Source organism: Ambystoma mexicanum, chromosome 3p (assembly GCF_040938575.1).
Source record: "Ambystoma mexicanum isolate Mex_15411 chromosome 3p, UKY_AmexF1_1, whole genome shotgun sequence".
NCBI lineage: Eukaryota > Metazoa > Chordata > Amphibia > Caudata > Ambystomatidae > Ambystoma > Ambystoma mexicanum.
In genome coordinates this window covers 785,610,071-785,629,595 of record NC_090925.1, presented here as the reverse complement: position 1 = coordinate 785,629,595, position 19,525 = coordinate 785,610,071, and the positions used below count along the sequence as shown (strand labels likewise).

At 45.6% G+C, this 19,525-nt stretch overlaps 1 protein-coding gene across 1 annotated transcript in view; it reads left to right on the top strand.

Moving 5' to 3' along the window:
• The window catches only part of LOC138580875 (membrane-spanning 4-domains subfamily A member 4D-like), a 702,190-nt gene that overhangs the window by 662,199 nt on the left and 20,466 nt on the right, over positions 1–19,525 (top strand). The window lies entirely within an intron of this gene.

Here is a 19,525-nt window from a genome sequence, read left to right as displayed (position 1 = left end):
CATGCAGAGCCAGATCCGTGAATCTGGGGAAAATGCTGGCTTGGTTGGAAAGACAGGACAAGAAGATTGGGTATTTACGGTCTAAACAGGATTCTCAGGGCGGGACGCTGATAGAGGATACAGATATTGCAGGGGCATTCACTGCTTTTTATGTCCTTCACTGAAGTGTTGGGCGCCCCCAACTCTGTGATTCTACCCCATCTCACGGCACCGCAAGCACTGGGGATGGAATCAGACATTACTGCAGAAGAGAATGCTGCAGTGTTCTCGCAGCTGCAGTTGGGTAAAACCCTGAGGCTCAACGGCTTCCTGTTAGAGGTGTGGAAGTGGCTGGTGGACCTTGTTATAGGACCCATGCATCACCTTTTTACACAAAGTAAGCGGGATGGATGCCTCCGCCCAGATCTTTAGGAGAACTTGCATAGTGGTCCTTCCCAAACCCGGAAAACCAACCAAACACTGTGCCTCCTATAGGCCAATATCACTGATTAAAGTAGACACCAAGGTCTTGGCACGTGTCCTGGCCAACCGTATACTTGGGGTGATAGGCTCTCTAATTCACCCGGATCAATGCGGGTTCATGCCTTCTAGATCCACACACATGAATCTCTGCAGAGTGCAGTTTGCCATAAGATAAGCCTCTCTGATTCCAGATCCCCTTGCACTTCTAGCTGTGGACTTGGAGAAAGCTTTTGATAATGTCTGTTGGACTTCTCTCTGGGAGATTATCAGCCGCATGGGGCTCAGGGAGAACTTCTGGACTTGGGTCTGCCTGCTCCATAACTCCCCCGAAGCAACTGTGAGCGTCAATGGGATATCCTCCAAGATCTTTCCCCTGGGGTGGGGGGATGAGGCAGGGCTGCCCCCTCTCTCCCCTATTGTTCAGTTTGGCCATAGAGCCACTCACGATCAAACTCAGGACAGATCCGTACTGTATGGGATTTGAATGGCATTGAGGGAGGGATGAGGATTGTGGGGAAGGACCGGGTCTCACTTTATGCTGATGACATTTTGATCTATATGTGAAACCCTGCAGTCCCCTGTCACACAGTGACTAGAATACTAGCAGAATATCAAAGGTTTAGCAGGCTCAAAGTAAACAGGCAAAAGTCTGTTCTTTTTCCGCTACAGGGTGGGGATGGAGCTATCTGGCGAAACTGCCCATATCCAATGTCGGTCTCTGTTTTTAAGTATATAGGCATTCATGTGTGCTCATGCCCCTCAGATTTCCTCCAACTTAATATTCACCTGGTGGTGGACAAATTTGCTCTAGACACAGTGCATTTGCAATCTCTCCCGCTGACCTTACTGGGCAAGGCATCTCTCTTCAAAATGTTGACACTCCCTAAGTTTCTCTATGTGCTACAAAATGCTCAACTCCCGGTTTCCTAAAGTGCTCTAGCCACGATTAAGGGTACCCTTTACAGGTTGTTGGGGGTGGGGGATGAGCTGTGCATTGCTCTCAGAAAGCTTCAGTGCTCTGTATGGGAAGCGTAAATAGGCCTGCCCAACCTTCAGCAATACTACTGGGCCGCGCAACTCCGGACGGTGAATGATTGGTTACAAGCAGACTCAAGGCTTCCTCACATTGCAATAGAAAGGGGATGGATGGGAGAGATGCCACCCAAACAAGTTCTATAGGAGGGCAGGAAAGGGAAAACGGCCCTACCACCTATGCCCGAAAGGTATGATCCTACACACACTAACACATAGGCTGGGTAGGTAGACCAACCCTTCACCAACCCTTCTGTAACAGCACACACCTACCTGACCTACTTAAAAGGGGTCACTTCAAAAGCTGGGAGGAACGTGGTGTGCATTTCCTAGCTGATGTGGTGAGGGAGGGACAGCTTATCATATTCAGGATGATGCAAGAAACGTATGGTCTACCGGGGAGGTAGCAGTACAGACACATGCAACTTGCCCTGCTATGGGATCTCAGTTCCCTTCTCTAGAAGAGGTTCCGAAATGCTCATCCCTGGAGGCTAATCTCTTCCCTGAATGCATTGTTACCAAGGTAACTTCTACTCTGTATCAGGTACTAACAGTGTTTGGGACCAAGGAGCTGACCCGGCTCAAGGATAGGTGGGGGTAGAATGTTGGGCCACTGAATCTGTTCCCACGGAAGGTAGGGACAGCTGCCAGACTCAACCTTATTCAATACAAAATACAACATTGTGTATATTACCCACAGACGGCATTGGTTCACTCTGCTAGCACAGATAGCGATATCTGTCTGTGATGCAGGATAGCAGGGGGACCTTCTTCTACATGTTATGGGAATGTGAACAAATGCAAGTTTTCTGGGGGAAATGTAATCGCAGGCTGACCTCACTACTGGGCTTGCAAGAGCCCTGTGAGCTGAAGCTGGTGCTGCTTGTGATATGGGGAGAAGCAGGGTTCACAAAGTATGGAAAGGTCTTTTTGTCTGTAACACTTGGGCTGACAAAGCGGATCATTGCAGCAATGTGGGACCCCGCGGATCACTCATGGCTCATTTGCTGGATTGCTCGGGTGGACAGGTGAATGTCTCTTGAGAGCTGAGTTTACAATGCAAGGGGTGCCCCCAAAATTGCAGAAGGAATGGGGTCAGTGGGAGGGCAGGGTTGAGTGTATTAATTATTTTTTGCATTTACCCCGTATTCTGTATGATGATGAACTTGTAATCATGGGGTCTTCTCTCTTCTACTATGTTATTGATTTTGATGGTATTGTTCTGATGTCTAACCAAGCAACGACATACTTTTTTCTGTTATGTTCTTACATGAAAACAATAAAAGGTTATGTTAAAAAAAAATAATAATCCAACAGCTGCCTGCAATGGCTCTCGCCACAAGAGTATTCTCCTGAAACCTGCCTCAAAGTGGCTGCTTCTTCCCTCCTTTATGAGGCACTCGCTTTGGGGTGTGAGTTGAAGCGACGGGGTGGGTGCCCATCAAAAGGCGCCCTGTTGATTGCGGCCACCAAAACCATAAAAACCTACAGGAAAACAGGGCACTTCTCCCACATGTTTCTTAAATCCGACCGCTGCCATTAAAATAGAAAAGGGACTAGGCCCCTTGGTAAATGGCAGCAGCCATTATTTCGAGATTTTTCGTTGCGTCAGGAGACTGCAGACATTAAAATACAAAAGGGGCTACGTTTCTATTACTAACCTCCTTTTGCCAGAGATTTTGCTACATTAAAACCTCTGTTTATATGAAACTCTCTACCTACCGCGACCCCATTTAGGCAGGGTGTTACATCTGCAATAACTTAACATTGACCTTGGTGGTACAAATCCTGGTTTCGGCTTTGGAAATTCTTGTGTTCTCCTCTAACATCATCCTCAGTGAGTATTTGCTTGCTACATTGTCATGGAGCCTTTTAGTGATTGATGCAAGGCCTTATTCCTGCATTCTGCAAAGAATTTGCAGTATCTTCGTGGAAGCTTGCAATGCTCACTGGAGTGCCATACTTGCCAACCCTACTGATGTAGGCAGTAGGCTACTGCTTTTTAAGCAGTCCTACCACCTACAGATTTCAGTGGCAGATCCTACTGCTTTTTACAATGGCAAGTAATGTATGTGACTAAGGCAGGCTACAGGACGTAGCATGCAACACATTAGTCTGTCTGTACAGTGGCCTGGTAGGTGATTACTTTGATTGGACTCGGACCAATCCACTGACCTGACAGCTACTTGACTCTGTCCTGCACTCTTGCCGGCAAATCCTGCCAGCAATAACAATGTTTAGGTCTTTCAGAATGTCCAGAAAATCAAGCCCATGCTTGGCCAGGCACCACGCAACACAGCCGGCGGCCTGGCATGCAAAGAGATCAATCACCAAACTCTGTGTAAGTGCTGGGTCCGATTTTGGCAGTAGGGGACAGTCACGAGCCATGTAGAGGACATGCACCAGAGAACTTCTACCAGAGTGGTGCAGGGTGCCGGTGAGAGCTCAAGATGAATTAAAGAGCAAACAAAGGGCCTCAATATGAGTTTGGCAGTTTGGGCAAAAACTGTGGTAATGCAGTGGTAACAGAATTACCACTGCATTACCACCACATTACTCGGCTGCTGAACTATACGTTTGGAGATAAGATGGAGGAGAAACTTCCACCAAAATAATGGCAGTAATTCCACCACCTTACCACCACAAAACGCCCATCTCAGCGGTATTAGCTCTGGCAGAATTAACACTGGTGGTAATTCCACTGAAATCCCCATGGACTCCTGTGGACTCCATAAATGGAGACCGTGCCATACCGCCACTTGCGGCTATTCTGCCAGACCAAGTGGCGATAACAGTATATCCATTTGGTGGTATCTCAGCAGATTTAACGCTGAGATACCACCAAACTTGTAATGAGGCCTAATGTCTCAGCCCTTCATGGGCTACACAGACAGACTTTCATCTGGTGCTTTGGTGGGCAGGCGTGAGCAGAAGTAAAACTCGCGATATTTTGAATGTGCTATAAGATGTCTCTGGTCTCCCATGTATTTTGCAGTTGAAAGCCATTGAGCTACAACAATAGTTTACAAACTCACTATTGACCGGTGCGAGTAATCTGAAAGTTACAGGTTCTAATTCCCAATCCAAGTAATATAATTATGCAAATTAATATATCTGCTGCAGAGATCCCAGGAAGTTCCAAACCTGGAGTAAAATGGCTCCAGAAGTAGTGTGCTTGCAGCAAAGAACTGTATTCAGCCTGTAGGCCAAGGCGATAAAGCAAGTAAGATGGCTCAGTGGGAAGTGTAACATCAGCAGAGATGTGCTTGTAACATGAAAACATAGGTTACAATCCCTATCCTCCAAGGTTTTCATATTGCCAAAATGAGTCCCGTTGAATTGGGTAAAAGTGACAGATGTTACTAAAGAATTTCATTATCCAATAGATTGAGAGTTTTACCAAAAATATTTTTCACCAAAATGCCCCAATCTTTGGCAGCAGAAATATTCCTTCCAACATTAGAGAGTTAAAAAAGAGGGTCATTTGTGTTATAAAGATGAGGAGATACAAGTTTACAATTTGGGAACATTAGGCCAAATGGATATACAAGTGAAGCAAATCAGTAAAAAAAACTAAAAAACAAGCACATGTCAATTAAAGATCTAAAAATCAGCACTGTCCCTTCCCTGCAGGATCAGCCGCAAACCATGGAGGACTCAGCATTCCCTCATTCCCTATATATTTTTAGATGCCGCCAAACACCACAAACATCACCCACCCGAAAAACAAAGAAAAATAGTATTGATTAATGAAAAGACACTTTTGAACTGCCTGATCCCCATTCAGTCCCACAGGTAGAAAGCAAGGCCTTACCATCCCAAAGTTTTGAATTAATTCAATAGCACTTCAGCAGTCAGCAGGGTGTTAATTGATGTAATCATTCCTTTTTGTGTTTCAGTACCTTGCTGGGGCCAAAAGGCTAAACCTGGGCTGGCCCAAAAGGAACATTTGAAAGTTTGCGTAGACACATGGCAGTCTCCCCTCACATTGATTGCATCCATGCACATTATACCTTCGGGCTATTCTTAGTTACTTGGTTCCTGCTCAGTTACCAACACCTATGAATGCACAGAAATACAAACTGTGCTGTTTATGAATTGTTTATTTTCTAATAATGCAGTAAAGAATGGATATACATATTTTAAAGTGTTTTTTTAATTTACAAATGTGTTTTCCTTGCCTACATAACTTTATTCATTAAAAAGGCAACTATTCAGCTCCATATTCAGATCTAGCCGAATACTTGTCCAACTATTTGATATTTGGCCAAAAACGTAAATCTACAATTCGGTACACCCCTAGTCTAGAGGTTGAATTATGTGCATCAGACAGCACACACTTGCCAGATTTGACATCTTTGGTCATCGGTCGGGAAAACTGAATGCACTCACGGGCACCTCAATAGGCCATTCCCCCACAGGGCAATGTTCATAATTCCTCTAGTACTAGCAGCCTATATCGCAGGCTCCTGGATTACTGATTGAAGACACGTCAAAGAGATCAAACTGCAGTGGCAAGTCTACTTCTCAGATTGAAGTAATTTGAACATATCACACCAGCATTACATACTCTGCACTAACTACCCATACAAAAATGGGTTCATTTCAAAATCTTGTGCATTGCCGATTGTTCATACCACGGAGGGGCCCTTCTTCCTTCAGAAGCAAGTTTCAACACTAAAATCCTTCAAGAACACTTCGGTCCAGAAATGCTGCACTAGTACTGGTCCCCAACTTCAACAGGAAATGGTGAGGAACCTCTTTTCAGTTCTGACCACAAAACTGTAGACACCCTGCCCAAACCCCTCAGCCTGGAGGTGAACCACCTGACTTTCAGGGAATAGCTCAAGACATGGCTTTTCAGCCAACCACGTTGAAAGAAATGAAAAATAATGGCAACTGATTAAAAACTGTGCAACAGAAACTTGGCCTGATTTACTTGAAGCTCTTGGTATTACCTTCTTCGGGAAAACAATCAATCCTGGGCTGCCCATATGGCTACCCTGCCCGTCGGTACCAAAAAAGTGATTCTCATATCGACACACAGGTAACGGGTACTTCCGACCCAAAGACATCAACATCAAAGGTTTCTGCATCCAACTTCCCGCTATCCGACTAATGCACCCTGCCCTCATTTTTTACAGAGTCATATGAATTGAGAGCAACATAGAAGGGCACTATGTAAGAACACATTGTTAGGAAAGATTTCCATGTATGTGTAATTTTCCCTCCAGGGGTGAACCCCCTAACTTTTTGCTGTTGTCTGACCATCCTAGCCTGACTTTTGCCAGTGGAGCATAGCCTTCTGCTGCACTCCACTGGGTTTTCGCACACTTTTTTATGGGGAAACTGACATGCCCTTAAAGACAGTCAGTACTGGGAGACTTTGTTTCCCTTAGCCTTTCACTTTGTTGCAAGTTCTTTGCAACATTTTTACCAGTGCACAAAGTCCCTTACAGTATATTGCCCTGGGGTCTTCCTTTTGTTTCTAAAGGCTCTAGACACCCTCAAAGGATTTTTCGGTAGAAGTACAGATGTGCCTTGGATAGAGCTGGCGGCAGCTGTTATTTTCCACATATTTGTAACCCTTTCTGTCAGTCCATTTGCGTTTACTGCATTTGGCCCTGGACAGTGGCTTGGCCCCGAAATGGCCATTCCACAAGGTCCTTTGTTCTGTCCTTTGGCCATCTTGTCCCTTTGCCTTCCCCCGGTCGAGCAGACCTGGGTCAGTCCTTATTTGGCCATGCATTCTCCCACGGAACGCCAAGCTTTTGCTGGCTTCTGCATGCCTTGTGTGTGTGCTTCCAGTATGTGGGTATATGGGCTGGACTGTCTAGTTCCAGGACACATCCTGGGTGACGGAGAGTCTGGTGTGCTGGGAATGACTGGGACCACCGTGGTCCGTGATTGGTACACATCTGTATGTGAGCAGATCTCTCATTGAGTCCTCTTTGTTTTGGCGCAAAGGAGATTCTGGATAAGAGAAGGGCCCAAACACCCATACCAGGTTGATCTCTTGAGTTCTCACTGAACCTAAGATAGGAGCCAAGTATCCTGAAACTAAGAAGCCGAGTTGAGGAACCTCTGGTGACCTGCTGGAAGGTTTGGCACCCTGAGCTTGCTGTTGTCCTGCAGGGCCCCTCAGCCTATGAGCGAACTTAGAAGGTCTGCAAAGGTGCTTTGACCCATGTAAATAGTGAGACCAGCTATTCACGGCACCTCCACCTTAACCTGCAAGTGAGCCTTTTTGGAAGTGTTCCTGGGCCATCCAGTGAACTGACCAGCTTGTACAGGACATTTGCTCTGGAACCTCTGCCGTCTTGAGGAAAGCGTAAGCACTGGGTTCAAGGCACTCTCCAGCCGAGTTTGGTACCTCAAAACTGAGTCCCGCCTACTCCTAGTGAGACTGTCGGGAACCTAGGCTTATTCTTGATAGCAACCTCTATCTGCTTGACTACTGCCTCACGTCATTAAGGTTTTACAGTACTGCTGCTCCCCCCCCCCATCCCCACAGGACGATTAGGTGCTTTTTAAATACAAGAACGACACAGCACACTACTGTATCTATGGGCCATCTACTCTTGCACCTTAACTATGACAACAGGTCATACTTGGGACTTCAGAAATATGCTATTTGGCACCTTCAGAATGTTCAATCTGCAGCGCGCCGAATCCTGCTCAATGGCTCACTGCATTCTTTGGCTAGGGGCATCTTAGAAACCCTTCACTGGTTGCCCATCAATCAAAGATATAGTTGAAGAACTTGTATGTAGTGCACACATGCATCCTGGGACTAGCCCCAAGGGACATGACTGACGGTTCCACGTTTACAAACCCACAAGAGCCCTGCACTCTTCCGGTACCTATCAGCCGAATTCACCAGTCCAGAGGTTATGGATGCTCATTCTCCTTTCTAGAGGCTCAAACATAGAACTTGCTTCTGCTGGAACTGAGAGCAACTTTAGACCATTGACTATTCAGAAAGAACCTAAAAACATCTGTCTTGTGCACCTCATCCAAACTCTGCCCTTCAGTCCAAGATTTAGTGCCAAGATGCCTGCATTGGGTGCACTCTGCACTTTATGAACTCACAAATGTACAAGTCAGATAAAATGGACAAAGCCATTTCACTAAACAATTGATGTCAATAGGGGCTCAAAGTATGGGTACGTGCTCGCTCCTATGCTCTTTAACCTCTATTTTTTTTATTTTTTATTTATTTACATATGGCTATTGAACAGGCCTTAAGCAATGCACAATTAAAAAGTTATCAGATAAAATCTTACATACAAAAGTTAAAATGACAATCTGCCAATAAAATTAACAATACTTTTTTTTACAATTAATAAAGATCAACCAACACATTCCTTAGTCAACTTGAATCTAGTTGTCAGTTGTCAAGGTGTTGCCACCTTTAGAAGGGCTCACAAAGACTACTATTCAAAACCGTGGTTAATAGTAATAAAAAATTGCAATAAACCCCCAAACTCCCAAGCTAAATCAAATTAATTCCAGCGAAATTATTTTCCAAATGGAGTGAGCTGCTGAGGTCATAACCACCGATTCAGCTACATATAGGGTGATCTAAGCGTATGTGCTCGATATGGTTTACCATGGCACTGTAATGCTTAACGTAGTGCGCAAAGAGCCGGGCAGAGCGTTAAAAGATGGTGACTTGATTCCACCGCTTCATTGCAAAAGTGACAAGTTCACCTCTCAAGGGATATCCCGCAGATAGCACTCCTATATTCGCCTGTAGGGAGAATATTCAATCTTAAATATAATACAAAACGCTTAAGTAGAGGAGAGCATAGTTTTGACAGACCTACCAGGACTATTATCAGAAATATGCAATTTATCTCGCAAGTGGGGCAATGACCATCTGCCCATGATGGCCTAAGAAGATGATTAAATCATCATGGGCCACACTTGGATCAGCCTCCAGAGAACCATGAACATCTTGATGGAATATTCTCTAGAGAACAACCTAATAATGAACTATAAAAAAGGGGGGACGTGGCTTGGCAGCCATGGAATAGGCTGGAAACCCTGCGAGCTCCGTGATCCAACAACTTGATCCGACCAAGAAACGCATATTTTTTGGATCAGTGGTGGCCCAAGTACAGGCGTGGGAAGATGCAGAGCAGAGTATGAGCGGGTCGACGGCAAATTTGGAGCGAAGAAACGGCCGCATCGTTACTTTGTCCTGAGAAGGTGGCCGCGGAGAGGGCACCAAAATGGCCGCGGACGAGAACAAAGAGATCCCGAGGGGCGCACCCCTGAAACGAAGGGCTGTCTCCGTCTGACAACAGCAGAGGAAGATCGCTGGGGATTCGAAATAACTATCACATTGCCCAGTTCGGGTGGCTGCGAAGAAGGAAAACGAAAGGGGAAACGCTGGTGGAGTGCTCCGAACGGAGCGTGGATGATCGAAGAAACTAGCAGATACCACCGGCCCTTTGAGGACAGTGAGAATCCACCCTTGCTGGGACTGAGGACCACGGGTGAAGGGGCTGATTCACGACTCTTAGGCACAGCGCCATGTCTAATAAACCCCCAACAATGAAGAGTAAGCAACCTACATTAGAGGAATATACAAAGACGCCACCAGGCCCGGAAGGAGCCAGGAGCAAAGACAAAGCCCAAGCTGGGAGCAGTGCCATGATGGGCGCGAATCAGGAGGTCCTTGAAGCGATCGCCGATTTGAAAGCGGCTTGGGAGACCAAGCTCGAACTGGCGGTTGCAGAATTAAAAACAGCACTGGAGCTTCAGGTCGGGGCAGTGCAGGAGGATGCGAATCTGCTATGACAAGACGTACGGTCTCTGGCGGAGCGCACGGAAAACCTCGAGAAGGAGATGGGCCCTAACACGGCGGACTGTGCTTCTAACCGATCAGAGCTTCATGCCCTGGTACAGCGAGTGGGTAATCTGGAGAGCAGAGCAGAGGAGCCAGAAGGGCGGGCCCGGATAAATAATATCCGTATTGTTGGACTACCAGAGGGAGCGGAAGGCCATAACCCCACAGATTCTGTTGAAACAATGTTGCTACAGGAAATCACTGGGGGAGTGCTGTCTCAGGGGTTTGCAGTGGAAAGGGCGCACAGGGCCCTAACGAGGAGAATGCCGCCAGGAGGCCCACCTAGGCCAGTGATCGCTAAAATACTTAATTACAGGGGGGGGTCTCAGAATTTAAGACTATGGGACTTGAATATAGTCATTGCAGTAGCCAGCGGAATGGTGTTGTCGGGGTGAGATACATTCATGATCTGCGAATATTGCGATTTAGGCTTTAACTAGGAGCCTTGCAGGACCAACCCTGTACATCCCCATTTATAGTTTAGTTAGGTTACCGATTTAGTTAGGTTACCGATGACGCCCTGCTGGGGTCTTGCCCGGGGTACCAGGGTAGGCCCAAACGCGGGGAGCCTGAGATCCAGGGATGGAGCTGGGCAACTGTTGGGTTTGGAGTAGGTTGGGGAGGAGGGAGGGAAGGGGTTGTGTGCTGTGGTTTGTTATAGTTGGGGTAGTGTTAAGGGGTAAGCCTACACCTCACGAGAAGCAAAATGAACCATGGGAGACCTTAAAATGGTCACTTGGAACGATAGGGGGCTCAATAGTTATCTGAAGCGGAACAAGGTAATGATGTAGCTACGCAGACAAAGTGGATATAGCCCTGTTACAAGAAACACATTTAACGAAAGATAAACTAGAAGTGTTACGAAAAAAATGGAGAGGGACCATAGTGGGGGCAACATACTCCGCCTATGCAAGAGGGGTAATCACATGGGTGGCCCCGCATGTTCCGTTTCAGTTGCTGAACTCGCAGGTAGAGACGAACGGTAGGATGGTGGTTATGAGAGGGATGGTGGAAAACAGAGAGATCTGCATTGTGAATACTTATGCTCCGAACCAAGATACAGCTGCGTATTTTAGGACCCTGTATAGTAAGCTTAGTGGCAGCGTGGGGAGGGCCATATTGTGGGGGGAAGACTTCAATTGTGTGTTGAACCCCACCATAGATAGATCAGACACTAAAATAGTCAAACCCACTCCGGCTGCAAAGGCACTACATGCTCTATTGGCGGAGTTTGGGCTTACAGATGTATGGAGAACATGGCATCCGCAGGATAGACACTATTAACATTATGCGGCCCCACAGGGCCTACATACAAGATTGGACTATGTATTTTTCACGCAGGGGTTGCTTAAAGAAATACCGCAGGTGGAATACAAAGCTAGAGTCCTCTCGGACCACTCGCCACTGTTGCTAACATGGCAATACCGACCCCCTAGGGGAAGGATAACCACATGGCGATTGCGAGCAGAAGCTGTTAAAGACAGCATATTCAGGGAGGACATGCGGGAGGAAATAATAAGTTATTTTGAGATAAATACTGGCAGTGTAAAGACAGCGGGCACACTCTGGGAAGCTTTTAAAGTGGTAGTGAGAGGAATAGCCATAGCCAAGTCTAAAGGACTGCAGGATGGGATTCCGACCGAACTACAGGACTCTGAGAAGGAATTGGAGAGGGTATTAGAACAAGGCAGAAACACTAAGGCAGATACGGAAAAGGCTTTGGGCCTGCAGCAGAAATGTGCAGGATGTTGGGAGAGATTATGTAACCTTAACTATAAAAAGTACATAGAAAGACAAAATGCTGGAGGTGACAAACCAGGAAGACTCCTGGCATGGCTTTACAAAAACGAGACTCATAGGCCCCCAATTAGAACAATGGTGAGAGATAATGGCGACATAGTGGATACGCAGGAGGGGGTCAACCAAGAATTTGTAGATTACTATAGACGCTTGTATGGAGACGAGACAGGAAGCGAGAGAGGGGAAATAAGAGACGTATTGGAAGATATTGCGCTACCCCAAATTAGTGTAGAAGAAAGGGAGATGATGGATGCCCAGATCACTCTAGAAGAGTTAGAAAAAGTAGTGAGGCAGCTACCCACGTGTAAAACCCTGGGAATTGACGGACTCCCGAGTGAATTTTATAAGGCATATAAAGCGGAGATTCTCTCCCCACTGCTGGAAATGCTTAACGAAGCATATGAAGTTGGGAGACTACCGGAATCGCTGCGCGAAGCAGTTATTATACCACTCCCCAAGCCAGATAGACCTGGGAGTGACTGTGGTTCCTATAGACCCCTATCGATGTTAAACCAAGATAGAAAGATTTTAACAGCAGTGTTGGCAAACAGATTGAAAAAGGTCATAACCAAATTAATCCACCCTGATCAAACAGGATATGTCCCGAATAAAAATATTTCATACAATTTGAGGCTACTCCATCGAGTGATTGAACATACTGAAAGGAACACTAGTGAAATGGCGATAGTGTCGCTGGATGCGATCAAGGCATTTGACTCGGTCAAGTGGCCCTGGCTGAATGAAAGCTGCCCTAGCCAGCTATGGTATGGGACCAGGATATCTTCACTGGGTAGAACTTCTATATAGCGAGCCATTAGCAAGAGTGAAGACAGGAACTGTGATTTCTGAAAGGTGGCAACTTGGTAGGGGGACCAGACAGGGATGCCCCTGGTCCCCCATGTTATATATTCTGGCCTTAGAACCCCAGGCGATTTATCTGAGACAGCAATATGACGAAACAGGCCTTGTTGTTGGGGAAACATCACATTTAATCTCTCTATACGCAGATGACATGTTATTGTATTTGCGCTACCCAGAGGAAAATCTGCAGTATGTATTAGAAGTGATAGACAGGTTTGCCGAACTCTCAGGTATAGCTGTGAACCCAAGTAAATCCTGTGTGTTTCCGCTGGGTAGATACAGAGGGCTCTTGGCGAAGAATTTGCCGGTACTCCAGATACCGTGGGAGACCACAACTTTTAGGTATCTAGGGATAGATATACTTCATACAGTAGAAGCCGAACATAGGCATAATACAGAAAGAACGGTTCAGAAACTGGAAAACAGCATGAAGTTCTGGGCAAAACTCCCCTTAGCAATGATGGGATGGGGGGTGATGCTCAAGATGGTGGCATTGCCCAGACTATTGTATTGCTTCGTGAACATCCCATACTCTATACCCTTAGCAATTCTTTACTAAACTAGACAGTATATGCAGGGAATTCCTATGGTACGGGATGAGGAACAGGGTAGCCCTATGAAAACTCCAAAACCCACATGAGAAAGGAGGCATCAAATTACCTAACTGGGAAGTATATTATGTAGCGAGCCGGTTGCAACATGTAGCCAAATGGCTCTCTGCGGTGTCCACCTTAGAGCATAAGCTGCATCAGGGAGATTGCACTCCATACTTTTTGGGAGAAATTATATGGTTACCCAGGCGGGAGCAAAGAGGTCGCCCGGGGATGTTGGGTCTTGGGTGGGGGATGCGGCAGAAGGCGTGCCGGTTGATGGATAAGCCGGCCCTGTGCTCTCCGCAAATCCCACTGGTTACAATGATGGGAACAGAAGAACAATTTAGGTTAATGATTAGGAAGTATTGGGAACCGGTGGGAATAGCAACATTGGGGGACGTGTGGCAAGAGGGGAAAATACTGGAATTTGAGGATCTGGTGGAACAAACAGGGTTGAGCACTGGGCAATATATTACATATCACAGGATGGTACAATGAATTAAAGATACCTGGTCCGAAGTGGAACTCGCAGAGGAACCGGACACCACACTAGATGTGATATATGACATAGCGACGGTGGGCATGAAACGTCTAGAGTGTACGAGATGATGATAACTCAAGTGGGCAAGGAAGTGGTGCAACTCAGACTGGCCTGGGAGGAGGAAGTGGAAAATGTGATGAGTGACGGGATGTGGGAAAGGGCTCAGGGGTTAAAGCAAAATGGAGAAGTATAGGGGTGCACAGACAAGTTAAATAAAGGTTTGAGAGTGGAAGGATTGTGAATAAGAATGTATGAACAAGAAATAGTGTGCAAATGTTATACAAAGACTTCTGGTGCAATCGGGCTGTCGTCACAAGGCCACTTGGGACAGAGAAAACCAAACAAATCCAAAGCTGTGTATTGCTACCCAGCACGTTCCCTCGCTGCTGCCCGCCCGCCCGCCCGATTGCTGTGGAAGTTTGTTCCAGTGGGTCGCTGATCTCAACGCCAACATTAAAATGGACGCTCCCCGCAGCTCTGAAGATGTTCCTGCAGATATCCTAGCAATCTGTGGCATTCGGCTACCCATTGCTTTTTGACTGGATTTCTTTTCTGTGTCTCGGCTCTTGTATCAGCAAGAGACTGTGCTATGACTTAATGGTTATGAATATGAAAAATTAAGTCTATCCCCTGAAGATGGTTCTTTGAACCGAAACGCGTCGGCCTCATTTGTTATATCTAAATATGAGACTTCATTTGTAAATTGTTGAATGGTTGAACCTATGCATTTAGAGCTTTGTAAACTGTAAACTGCTATACAGATTTGCAATTGTGCTGCTCTATACAAGCTGTTTTCTATCTACGCCGTTTGTTCCTACTTGTGTTATATGGAACACCCACAAGTGCTCTCTCCATATGTAAATAGAGTACACTGATCGTACTACTTTTTGTTTATTCATGTACGATTTATTGGATTAAGAGGATTAAAATCCAAAAGTTAACTCTAATGTCTTGGTTCTGATTGTTCCATTCATTTTACACCTGTGTTTACAATTTATCCTTATTAACACCGTTAAATTGTGTTATGACATTTTCTTTTGGAAACTAGAGAAACTTAGGCGGTGCTTGTACACCGTAGAATTTACGCCCTGTTGGCGCCAAATGTTTAAATGAATTTTGATTTAAAATAGAGGGTACTTATTGTCCCTGTTGAGTGCATCTGGGCTTGCTGGGTAGCAATACACAGCTTTGGATTTGAAAGGGCTCAGGGGTATCATAAGAAAGTGTCGGGAAATGCTAGGCTGCAACAAATACAGTTGTGCATAACGCACAGAGCATATCTGACGCCATTAAAGGTGGCCAAATTTAAGAATGCTGGAAGCCAGGTGTGTCCCAAATGCAATGAAGAAATCGCAGGGATGGTGCATATGTTCTGGGCATGTCCACAGATAGCGAAATACTGGAGAGATATAGCACAGAAAATGGAAGATAAGGGAATCCGTATGAAGGTGGATACGGCGTGGGCTTGTTTGTTGGGAGGGTTCCCCAGACCGCGGAAGCTTAAACATGTGAGCAAATCGAAAGATCTGGCATATATATTGGCGAAGAGAAGGATTGCGATGGGATGGAAAGCGTGCCACAAGCCCAAAGTGGAGACGTGGTGGAGGGACTTGCAGAAGTGGGCGGAGGCAGAAACAGTGGTATGGCAGGAAGCGTGCAAAGGAGACATAGAGGGTGAAGCCGGAGCCCTAGTGGGTTGGAGACAGCTAAAAGCAGAGCTATTTGGGCCCACGTATGATGGACGAAGTGATGATGATTCGATAAACGTGGCGGGAGAGGCCTCCCCCACCGCAGAAGGTGGAGACTAACAATGGGAGACGATAGGCTTGGGAGGGGGGTATTACGGGGAAGACAGTGGGCGAAAAAACAAAATGTATATGTATTTACGAGCAAGATATGTAACCACTGTATGTTGAGTTGGGTTTGTTATTTGTTGTTTGAATAAAATAAAATTGTTTTTAAAAAAAGAAAAACTATAAGAAAAAACACGTTCTGTACTTTGGAACAAAGAAGCGCCGCCTGTGGAACGATTACACGACGATAACAGCGAGATCATATTTACTCCAAGGTACATGTATTTGGACTACCTAATAACTAGCAGGAGATCGAATCTAGAAATTAAGGCTGACATGGCACTAAAGGCTTATAGTAAACTGGGTTCCAGCATGAATTTTGTTAGGATATGTCATTTATGACGCGTGTGTACACAAGTGTTTCTAGGCGCGACAAGACAAGGGAGGGAAGACAGAGGGAGGACAAGACAAACGATCTTACTAGGCCTTGTTTCATTCAGATCGTGCAAGTGCGAGAAGTGCAAGGGGAGGACATCTAATGGATACAGTATCAGTAGATGGGTTACTGTGTACAAACAAAGCTCAGTACACACTATACTGTATGGCCAAGAAACGTTTACCTGACTATTGCAGGTTCCCGGTGTATCATTCTGAACACCTGACGCTTGTCATTATGGACCACGTCCACAGCCCGAGAGTGCCTAACCATTAACCAGTGGTATGTTAGCATGTTTTCTCCTTTCCTAAAGTACAGCCAATCGTTATGGCAGCACACATACTTATTTTACCTTGTTCATATTGTTTTTAGATGACGTTTGAACAGCACCTCATCGACCAGTATTACTCGCCCTGCGTTTTTAAGAACACGACCAGTCCTGATGATAGTTTGGATTTTCTCTATGAACTTTGGTACTAAATAACCGCTTTAGAGAATTTTCAATTTCCCGAACTTGAAACACTCCATTCAGTGTCGACAAGTTGTTGGATGAGTCGGGCATTGATTCCTGACCCGTATAACAAAATGCATCTTGCACTGTGAAAAGATTTGGATTGGCCTTCATGCTCAGATAAAACGCCATTCATTGCTTTGATGTCATGCTCGAATGTATGATTCTTTACACACCAGACTGTGTCAATCCTTTCATGAGACTGTTGTTCTATTTCTCTGTTTTTATGTGAGCATTTCTTAATCAGAATAAACTTGTTTTTCTTATATTTTGTGCTCCACTAGTGTGATCTAATGTTTGCCACTAGACTCTAGATACATGCTAATCCCTGCTTAGCGCTTGAAAGGAGAGGTAGCTCTGACTCATTTTCCTTGTTTCTTTTGTCACACACTCACGAGTCAGGCCCCCGTCCCCAAAAAAGAGGGTACTATAGCCTTTCTGGTTTTTGACTGGCCTAGGAACTTACCTGGGTCTCATTCGCAAGTGGTCAAACCAACTTGAAGGGATTATATTGCGACGCATCTTGGGTTTACCTCATTGTGTACCTGTTTGTATGGGACTAGCTTCCTTATGTGCAGTGCTTAATATTTGTAGTTTGACTCTGTTAAAACGCAGTGTTTCACACCACTTAATGCTCTGTTGTGCCAAGAGCTGGGGAAGGGTGATCACAAATTGTTGAGGAAGTTCAGAAAATTCTGCTTGGCATTTAAGGAGGACATGAGCTGGCCAATAGAGTAGGCGCTAGATCCTCACAAATTAATCTTGCAACTTTGTGCTAAGGCCTTTGATTGGGACCTTTGTGCCAATATTGATCTGGGAAAAGCTATCGATCAAAGCAGGAACATTTTGACCTAACGTTTATGTCCAGTAGACTGCAACCCTAGCTATTAACATTTCCAAGCGTTATAATTAGGCGATTATTCATGCAAGCTAGATTTAATCAACTTCCATGACTGGCCATGATCGGGGTACGGTGGATCATCCCTACAGACGAGAGGATCTGCAGACAATGTGAAATACAAAATGAAATTGAAACCCTCAGGCACAGTCTTACCCAATGCCCAACACTTAGGGCCTCATCACGAGTTGGGCGGTAACGTTGGCGCTAATAGCGCTGGTGTTATCTGCCCTACCGCCAAACCCACTGGTGCTATTAGCGCCGGATGACATGTTTGGCGGAACGGGAAATCCCCATTCCCCATTGAGCCCATTCGGGAATGCCCCATTCCCCATTGGGCTCAATGGGGAAATTTTGTGCTCTTACCGCCGGCGGATTTCCCGCCAGCGGTAAGAGTGCGTAATTTCAGCGGATTTCACCCCAGCTAGGAGCTGGGGGGAAATTAGCCAAAGCTGTGATTTGGCGGACCCTTAAATCCGGCGGTAACAGCGCTACTGCCGGATTTAAGGGTTACTGGCAAACTCGTGATGAGGCCCTTAGTAATGAACGCACACTCCTAATGGGGCGATTTGTGCATGATAATAACACAATGATGTTCTGGGGCAGATTTATTGCTGGTTCCATTACAGGATTCACAATTGCTATCATGAAGCTATGGCAAATGGCATCTAGGATGCTAGACGAGCTACATGAGATAGATAAAAGAACTGATGTGCTGTGCAAAAGGGGCATGGGTATTTATCCCAATAACATGGACCAGCATGACTAGAGTAAAGGTAGATGTGATAGTAAATGATGGCAAGATTGTATGTAGGATGGTACGTGTGATTTATTATGCAGACATTGTTGCCGTTCTTGTCTAATTTTTCTACTTTTCTTCTTTTATTATGTTAAATGATTTTATACATGTGTAATGTAATAATAAGAGCTTGAAAGCATTGCCGAGGCGCACTTATGAATATTAAAAAAAGTTATAGCTGGAAGAGATATCTTTATATCTTAAAATTCCATGGACCATGGAAAAAACAAACATGCGGCAGGCAGTCTGGGACCCGAGGTATGCTAGCAGTCAAGGACTGCAAAGGTTAATTTTGTTTCCCCCATTGGCTGAAAAACTATTTAGGAATGACTTGGTAATTACAAGAAGATTCAATATCCCTTTGCTTGTTTTTTCTTTCAGACTGTTCCATATATTCCTAAAAAAGATGTTGGGGGACATTGAAGAACTCAGTTATCTAATTTATCTGGGTTAGTGGGAAGAGTCACATGAGTTGAGGAAAAACTGTCTTGTGCCATGAGGGGGCAGGGTGAGGGGGCAGAGGCGTTGCTAGGTGTAGCCCCGGATAGAAGCTCAGGGGTTACAACAACAAGGCTAGCTAGCCCAGAGTTCTGACAGTCCCGACATTAGCGTAGCCCCGGATCTTTTCCTGACCTAGCAACACCCCTGGTGGGGGGTATATACCAGACTTGCAGACGTATAACTTTTCTGCTGCATTATCTCATTTGCAATGATTGATTACATCGAGGATGTTATGGCTCTGGTTGTGAACGCAGTCTCTTTGTAGAAGTTATTTGTGAGCCCAGGGAAGCCAGCAGCTTGTTTTGTAGGTTTCGATCCGCCAAGACCCCACCCCCCCCCACCTCCCCCAAATGTTTCAGGCAGATCCAATTCAAGGTGATGTGTGATTCATGTGCCACGCATGAGTGCAGTTTGACTCTGAAGCCGCCACACAGCACAAGG